Below are 8524 nucleotides of genomic sequence, written 5' to 3' on the forward strand. Positions count from 1 at the left end.
TGAAAACAGCATAAGCTTGTTTCTCCACATCTGAATAATTTAACTCAGCCCCTTGTAAATTGGAACTGAAAAAAGCAATTGGGGCTTCTGCCTTTTCTTGATTTTCTTGAGTGAGTATCGCGACATATGATCCATCAGAGGCAAACGTATATAAAATAAAAGGATCGGAAAAATTTGGAGTTGCTAAAGATGGAGCATTAACAATTGCTTTTTTGATCATATTGAATGCCTCATGTTCATCTTGGCCCCATTTAAAGTTTGAGTTCTTTTTAATCATTGCTTGTAAAGTAGACACGATTCTTGAAAAATCTGGAACAAATCTATTTACAAAGTTAATCTGGCCAAGAAAAGATTGCATGGCTTTCTTGTTGTGAGGTAGGGGTATTGAGGAAATCTCTTTGATTCTGTCAGGATCAATGTGAATTCCAGATTTTGACACTATGAATCCAAGAAGTTTTCCTTCACTTAATGCGGAAAAGGATTTTTACGGGTTAAGTGAAATTCCATACCTTTGACAACGTTGGAAGATTTGTTTTAAATCTCTACGATGATTGTTTCGTTTCTTGGAATATACAGTTATATCATCCAAATAGATTACCAGTGATTTATTAACTAACCCCTTGAATGTGATGTCCATGGCTCTTTGAAATGTGGCACCAGCGTTAATCAAATCAAGTGGCATCTTTTGATATGCGTATGTGCCCCATTTAGTTCTGAATGTGGTTTTTAATTAATCATCGGGATGTACCAACACTTGATTGTATCCTAAGAATCCATCCAAGAATGACATTAATTCTGACCCTGCGACTGCCTGCAGTATTTGTTCCATGGGAGGCAAAGGAAAATTATCCTTTTGGCAGGCTTTGTTAAGATTTTTAAAGTCAATGTAGATTCTAATGTCTCCATTTTTCTTTCTAACAGGGACCACAATGGAAACCCATTTGGAATGTCGAACGGGAAAAATTATTTTGCCTTTCAATAACTTATTGAGTTCAGATTTGATCTGGTTTTCTAGATTGGGATGGATCTTTCTCAACTTTTGTTGGACAGGTTTTTCATCGTCTGTCATTGGAATAGTATGTTGAAATATGGAGGTATCATACGTTTTGAGTTCATCGTAATTCCAAGAAAATACATTTTTGTATTGTCTCAAGAGACAAATATACACTAATTTTTCTTCAGGAGCTAGACCAAGGCCTAGATTGATATTCTGTGGTTTGGTATCAGTTCCTAGATTTACTAATTCATAGTTCAAAGTTGAACTTTGGAGTTTTGAATTGGTAGATCTTTTAAACCGATCTTTCAAATCATAAAGGTCTTCTAACTTGACTACTGACTTAGGTATGGCATTGTTAGTGCTATCTTGTTGCAATTGTCGGTCATGTTGGTCTTCATCAATTATTTGATTGGTGTAGGATCCTTTAGATGTGAGGAAACTCATGATATTAGGATCGTCGTTGAAAATCCTCCAATTGGTAATGTTATCAGGAATAGATGGTCTAAAAATTAATTCAATTGAAAATCAATCAGGGCTAAAATCTTCTGAAGGAATGAGCTTGGAAGCTACGTTAGCTAAGAGGTCTGCACTAGCATTCTGGAGTCTGGGAATTGATGAAATATTAAATGCTATAAAGTGTTTAGCCAGATCTTGAACTAAAGATTGGTAATGTTTTAAATGACCTGATAAAAAATGTATAGTATTACGTACCTGTCTGATTACAATTTCAGAATCTCTGAAAACTTGAAGGTATTTGACGTCTAATCCGATTGCTTTGTATAACCCTTGGACTAAAGCCTCGTATTCTGTGGTATTGTTGGTGCAATCAAATTCGAGTCTGCAAGTTAGCATAGTTTTATCTCCCTCTGGACTTATTAACATGCATCCTTCCCCTGCTCCTTTGTTAGACTTAGAACTGTCAAAAAATAATTTCCAAAATAAAGATTTATTTACAGGAGTATCTATAAAATTAATACATTTAGAACTATCTGTTTGAGAGAATTTTTCTACTTGAGATAAAAAAAAATGTTCTAAGTAAGGTGAAGTATGAGCATTAAAATTTCCTAGGAAAGAATCTACTGAGTAGTTTCCAATGATGTTATTGTTGTATGCTACTGGTTCATTTTCTCCCTCCAATTTTGTTACTATGTATTTCTGATGTCTTTCCTGCTCAACTTTTATTTAATTTGGTTTACCATTGTAAAGGAGCCACATGGGCGACCAGTCAGTTGCAAAGTATCCATGAAGATTTTCTCACCAATCTCTGCTAATAATTAAGCCATAAAATTCCGGAATATCAGCAACTAAAATGTCGATAACTTGAAATACCTTTGGGTTGGATGACAACCTTATGGTACCCTGATTTAATTTGCCAATCACTTCGACTTGCGATCGATCTAATTGAACTATGCGCACAACGGATTTTTGTGGTTGAACGTTCAATTTTACACATATTGACTTTGGTAAAATATTCGATGAAACTCCAAAATCCACTAAGCAATTATGCAACTTTTTATTGAAAATCTCATAAGTAAGAAGAAATGGGGGAGTATGAGATCTCGATCTTCCTCCAATTAACGTGATATCGTTTGGATCAACTTTATTAATCACATTAGTCGGAGGTCTTCCCATGTCATGGGAAGCTTGAGAGATTACAGCGGTGGGCGAAGGTGCAATTGGTACAACATGTAATTCTTTCAAAAGTATCTTTTGCTGGTGTTTTAACTTGCTCAATTCGTAAAAAGTGATATTGGCCCTAGTCTTTTTCATGTCTTCTATGATATTATACTCCATTTCATCCAAAATGATCAATGTTTTAGATGGAATTGATGGGTCTGTTTCGGCTGGGCTAGTTTGAGTCACTTTAGGTGTCGTTTTCTTGGCTGCAACTTTATCCTTAGTCATCGAGCTTACGCTCTGTGGCTTAGGTGTAGGTTGAGGAGGATCAAGTTGATTTCTACTGCGAGTACTAACCTGGGATGCCTCTTGATCCTCTTCATATGGGAGGATGAAATCCCACATACCTTGTAACTCTACAACTTCTTCTTCATCGGTATGTTCTTCAGCAGCAATTTCCTCTTCTTCTTCTTCTTCGGATTCAACACTTGTAATAGCATTAGGGGGTTTGGAATCGGTCAAAGGGTTTCTTTTAAAAGGTTTGTACGGATTTCTAGAAGAAGTTTTTGCCACTTGTTTATTAATGTCAATCATCTCGTTAGACGTGGTCTTCAAAACTTTTTTTAATCCTTCTAAATCGAATGGATCTTTCGATTGTTTTTTCTTGGGATTTTCCTTGAAAGAGATCTTCTTGGATTTTTGTTCTTTTATCACGCTTTTCTTTTCTAGGGCTATAATACGTTTCTTTACTGCTATTTATTCTTTCATATTTTTGGCTAAAGTTGTTTTGTTAGCCCTATCAACAAAGATTGCTATGTTTGATGGTAAAGCAGTGATGTACCACTCACTTTGCACTTCTTCGCTAGGCTTGGAAGCAGTAGGAATTTTGTTTAAGAGTTTATTGAAACGTGAATTGAAATGTTTGATAGGTTCTTTTGACTCAGCCCTAAGGTTAGACAGGTCGTTGATTAATTTCGCCGTAGACCTATCATCACTAAACTTAGTCAGGAATTATTCTTGGAAAATCTCCCAACTAGTAATAGGTCTAGACGGTAATGAGAAATACCATGATCTGGCTGCTCCTTGTAGAGTATAAGGGAAAAGTCAGATGACAACATCTTCGTTGGTAACTCCATTGAGATTTATGGATAGCATAAAGTTATTTATATGTTCTTCCGCTAGCATGCCTGCCTCAGGATTAAACTTAGGCAGCCATTTTTCAGGATGGGCCGGTAGTTGACTCAAGGGTGCAGGGTTTAAGACTACCCCTGGGTTATTCCATGGAGATTGGGCCATTGCTGATCTATTAACAGAGGAAAGTGTAGAATATGATCCCTGCGGTTGAGAATATGAGGATATTACGACTCCAGATGATTGAGAAGGAGATGTGGGAGTACCGGTGGACTGATGAAAAATGATCTGAAGTGGAGGAGTGGATGGTTGACTTTGCGGTGGAGAGGTTGAGATGGATGATGATGATGAAAGAGTCTCACTATCGGACCCTTTAGGAGATTTCCTTGCTCTCTTCCTTGTGGGTAGAGGTAACTCGGTTGGCTGAATGCCAAACTTTTTGCTCTTTAATCTAGTAAGAGGATGAGCAGGGTTATATTGCGAAGTCACGCTACCTTGAGATTTATCAGATCTTTGAGGTGATATAGAAAATTGCTGAAGTTTGTGAATCAAAGATTCAACTTCAGGAGGTTCAATAGTAGATTGTTCTGAAATGTTAGGGTTGGTAGTAGCAGCTGTTGCTCTTGCGACTTCTGGCTCTGGATTTAAAGATTTTAAATGCAATGGAGAAGTTGGGGGAGATGGTGAGAGTGATTTACTCTCAGAATGGTATTTAGATTTAGACTTGCTTGCCATTCACAGTTCGGGGCCCTCCTTCTAGCGCCAAATATGTTGAAGCCCCGAAAATCAGGTCTACAACAAGGGGGATACCCACCTGGTGTGGACCTTGGTTAGCAACTCCTTTTCCTTTTGGTATAGTGGGTCCGACTGGGGATATGGGACCAGTTTCCTAATTTATATGTGTGTGTGTGAAGAATTGATATTTCCTTTCTAAAAGTTCCTAAGTGAGATGCTGTAATTCTAACTCTAATCTAATAACATGCAAATTGTATTCTAATAAGCAGAAATATCTATGTCTACACTAACCCAGGGTGTAATCCTTCTGTTATGCGATCTAAAATGATTTCAGATAACAATCGATAATAAAGATCATTCAACTATTACGAGAAAAGAATTCAATATAGATAAACCACTTCGTATAAAAAGTTAGACGAAACAGTTGTGAAAGGCATATTGCATAATAAGCTACTTATACATTAAGCATAAATAAATAGCTATCACCATACAAAAGTGCCAAATGATAACTCAGACATTCACGCATCAATATATAAACAATTGAACATGAATATCACTTTTAACACAAAGGCAGAAATAGTTAAGATATAGAAGTACCATTTATAGCTAGTTCTACTCATGAGCTTCAAGCAATAATGATTATCTCTTCTTAATCCAACATCCACTAAGAGTACAGAAGTGCAACATCAGTAGCAGATATTAAATACAGATATCAATAAATCCTGTTCCATTCATTCATCAAAACCTCCTCAGAGGGTACAAAAGTGCATGTTCTGGGGATAAGTTTTTGATAAATTTCAGGACCCTTCTCTAAATGCATGAGAAGGGTTTAAATACTACTAACTAAATCTAAAAATAACTTATTACAAAAATGTAGGATGTGGTTTAAATGACCGTCCTCATTTCAGGCAAAACTAAAGCAAAATTAAAACTAAAACTGAATCTGAAATTAAAACTACTAACTAATTATTTCTATATCTGCTCCTTGAAATGGCATGCGTTCAACATTTGTTTGAGAAGAGTTGGCTGGCCGACTTCCGATTTTAGCTGCGCTGTGAAAACAAAATTGGCAAGAGATGGCGCCATCTTCTCAGTAGAATTGATGATACACTTGAGAGTCATACATTGTCTGTGTGGTTTTACCAAATACACCCAGTAAGAATCCCAATTCTTCTCGGTTAACCTTTGGATTGATTCTGCCTTTTCTTGAGCCTTCTGTCTCCAGCCTGTCTGCAATTGCTGTTCATATGTACATACCATATTGAAGATGTTTCGAACAATTACTACTAGTTTTAGGATTCAATTTTTACTTTTTATTTAACCTCTAGCGTTCTTTTTACAAATTTCTGGGCTTACAGGCGACTGAGCAATTAGAAGCTTTCTTTTTCAAGAAGTTTTGCCGAGCAATGCGCGAGGCACTAATCGTGCATCGGAAACTGCCTCCGTTTCTCGATCCAGGCTTCCTTGGTGCATTTTTCACCTTTTGTGTGTTTTCTTTTAGTGGATATAAAGCTCAAATTTTGTGAAAATAATGATTCCATAAGCTCTTGACCCTGAGTTTTAAATTATTTGTTTCTGATATTAGTGTTGTCCAGTATCCATTTAATCATGTCCGTGTATGGAAGAATTTTGGGCCTCGAAGCTATCCTGTGTAAGAACGAACAAGCTAGCTTTGTAATGGATGCCTCAGAAGAACCATGTGAGTCAGGAGTAGCCGCAACCTCCATCACTTTAGGATTCTCTTCCATAAGTAGACTATACATGCCTTCCCAAGTAGCAATACCAATGTCTCTGTTACAGGCAGTGTCTATATATAAGGGTGCCATTTCTTTCTCTTCAGAGATTGGGGCTTTGCCTGTCTTTCCCATAGTATCCTGAATACTTCTTTATATCGTTCTCTGTTCTCCATTCATGAAATTTACAAGTGAAGTGAGAATAATGATAAGGAAAGGTGACGGGAAAGTTTTAAATTCCGAAGACATATAAAATATACCACCTTACGTGAACTGGCTTTTTGATAAGCACAAAACCATATTCCATTAATGACTGGCAACTAACTCATTAATTAGCATTAAAGCGCATAACCAGGTCTCGGTTTATGGAAAATACTTTTTTGAACAACGAGCCCGAAAGACCTGCAATGAAGTGATTTTGCGATTTGCTTCGCAATATCGTAGATCGCAACATCGCAGAATCGCAACATCGCAAGTTTGCTAGCTTGCTATATCGCAATATCACAAAATTGCAACATCGCTATATCACTATATTGCAAATCGCTGGAGCACAATATATGTCAATCATTCGTTAATCTGTTTTCTATGAAATGCAATTTGTGACATGCGTCATCGCATATCGACAGTTTAAAGTTTTACAGTGTAAGTGACTTTTTAGAGATGCGATGCGATAAATGTTTTTTAATGTGTAGTTTCGCATCAAGATCTCGCAATCTTAGACTTCTGCTTGTAAGGAGGTATCCATTATCTTTTTGCGATGCAATATTTCCTAAGGAATAATTCTACTTTATCATAAAACTTAGGCTTTTTGATTTTTTTTAAGGGTATTCTCCTAAGTTTATGCTGGTAAGTTTTATTGAAAAAGGAAGTTCAAGTACTAATTGATTTTTAAATTTTTTGACTAAGGGCCCCCACTTATTTAGTATTAGTAATAACACCAAATAATAAGGGGGGTTGTTGCTCGTCATAACATAGTCTTAGGGTTTAATATTAATACGAGGGTTTATATTCTTAGGGTTTATAATCTCTTGGGTTTATAATATTAATCCCTTGGGTTTAAAATATTAATGAGCCCTTGGGTTTATGAATCCCTTATGTTTATAATACTAATCCTTGATGACTAATATAAAACCTAAATGTTAGAGTTTTATATTTGGGTTTAACATTATGGTTTATAATATTAATCAATCTAGATACCATTGCCGCAATGTTTATAATCCATTGGGTTTATAATATTAATCTTAGGGCTTGCATTCTTAGGGTTTGATATTATTCCCTAGGGTTCATTAATCACTTTAGTTGATAATACTAATAATCCCTTGGGTTCACCCTTGGATTTATAATATTAATAATCCCTTACACTTTTAATATAAATCTCGTGGGTTTATTGATCCCTTGGATTCATAATATTAATCCCTTGGGTTTATAATATTAATAATAGTTTGGGTTTATAATATTCACAATCCCTTGTGTTACAATATTAATAATCTCTTGGCTTTATTAATTCCTTTGGTTTGTAATATTAATCACTTAGGTTAGGGTTTTATATTAGGATTTAAAACTATGATCGTAGAATGACACAAAAATCTATCCAATGTTGCATTGTGACATACATTGTCTCAATACGAAAATCAATATGACAGTCATTGTCACAATATTACATTAAGTGGCAATTTATTCAATGTCGTATTATCACATTACAAAACTAGGGTTTAATATTAGGATTATAATGTTAAGGTTTAATATTGGGTTTTAATTTATAATATTAGGCTTTATTATATTATAGCTTATAATATTAATCCTAGGGTTTATAATATCAAACAATCTAACAACCATTATCATAATGTTTATAATCCTCTATGTTTATAATATTGATATCAGGATTTATATTCCTAGGGTTTAATATTTTTCCTATGTTTTATAATATTTATTGTATGGCTTAATATTAATTCCTTGGTTTTATAATTCCTTGGATTTATTAGTCCCTTCGGTTTATAATATTAATCCTTCGGTTTATAATATTAATCCCTTGGGTTTATTAATCCCTTTAATTGATAATACTAATAATTATTTGGGTTTATTAATCCCTTGAGTTTATAATATTAATATTAGGTTTTATAATCTTAAGGCTTATAATATTAATCCTATAGTTTATAATGACTTAGGTTTATAATATTAATCCTTAGGTTTATAATCCCTTCAGTTTATAGTTTTAACCCTAGGATTTAGAATCCCTTCGGTTTATCATGTTAATGTGAGGGTTTAATCTTAATTTTAGGGTTTATATTCATAGGATTTTATGTTGAAAATT

This window comes from Pinus tabuliformis, chromosome J (genome assembly GCF_031772625.1).
Source record: "Pinus tabuliformis cultivar Carrire ecotype Pingquan chromosome J, CPIR1, whole genome shotgun sequence".
Taxonomy (NCBI): domain Eukaryota; kingdom Viridiplantae; phylum Streptophyta; class Pinopsida; order Pinales; family Pinaceae; genus Pinus; species Pinus tabuliformis.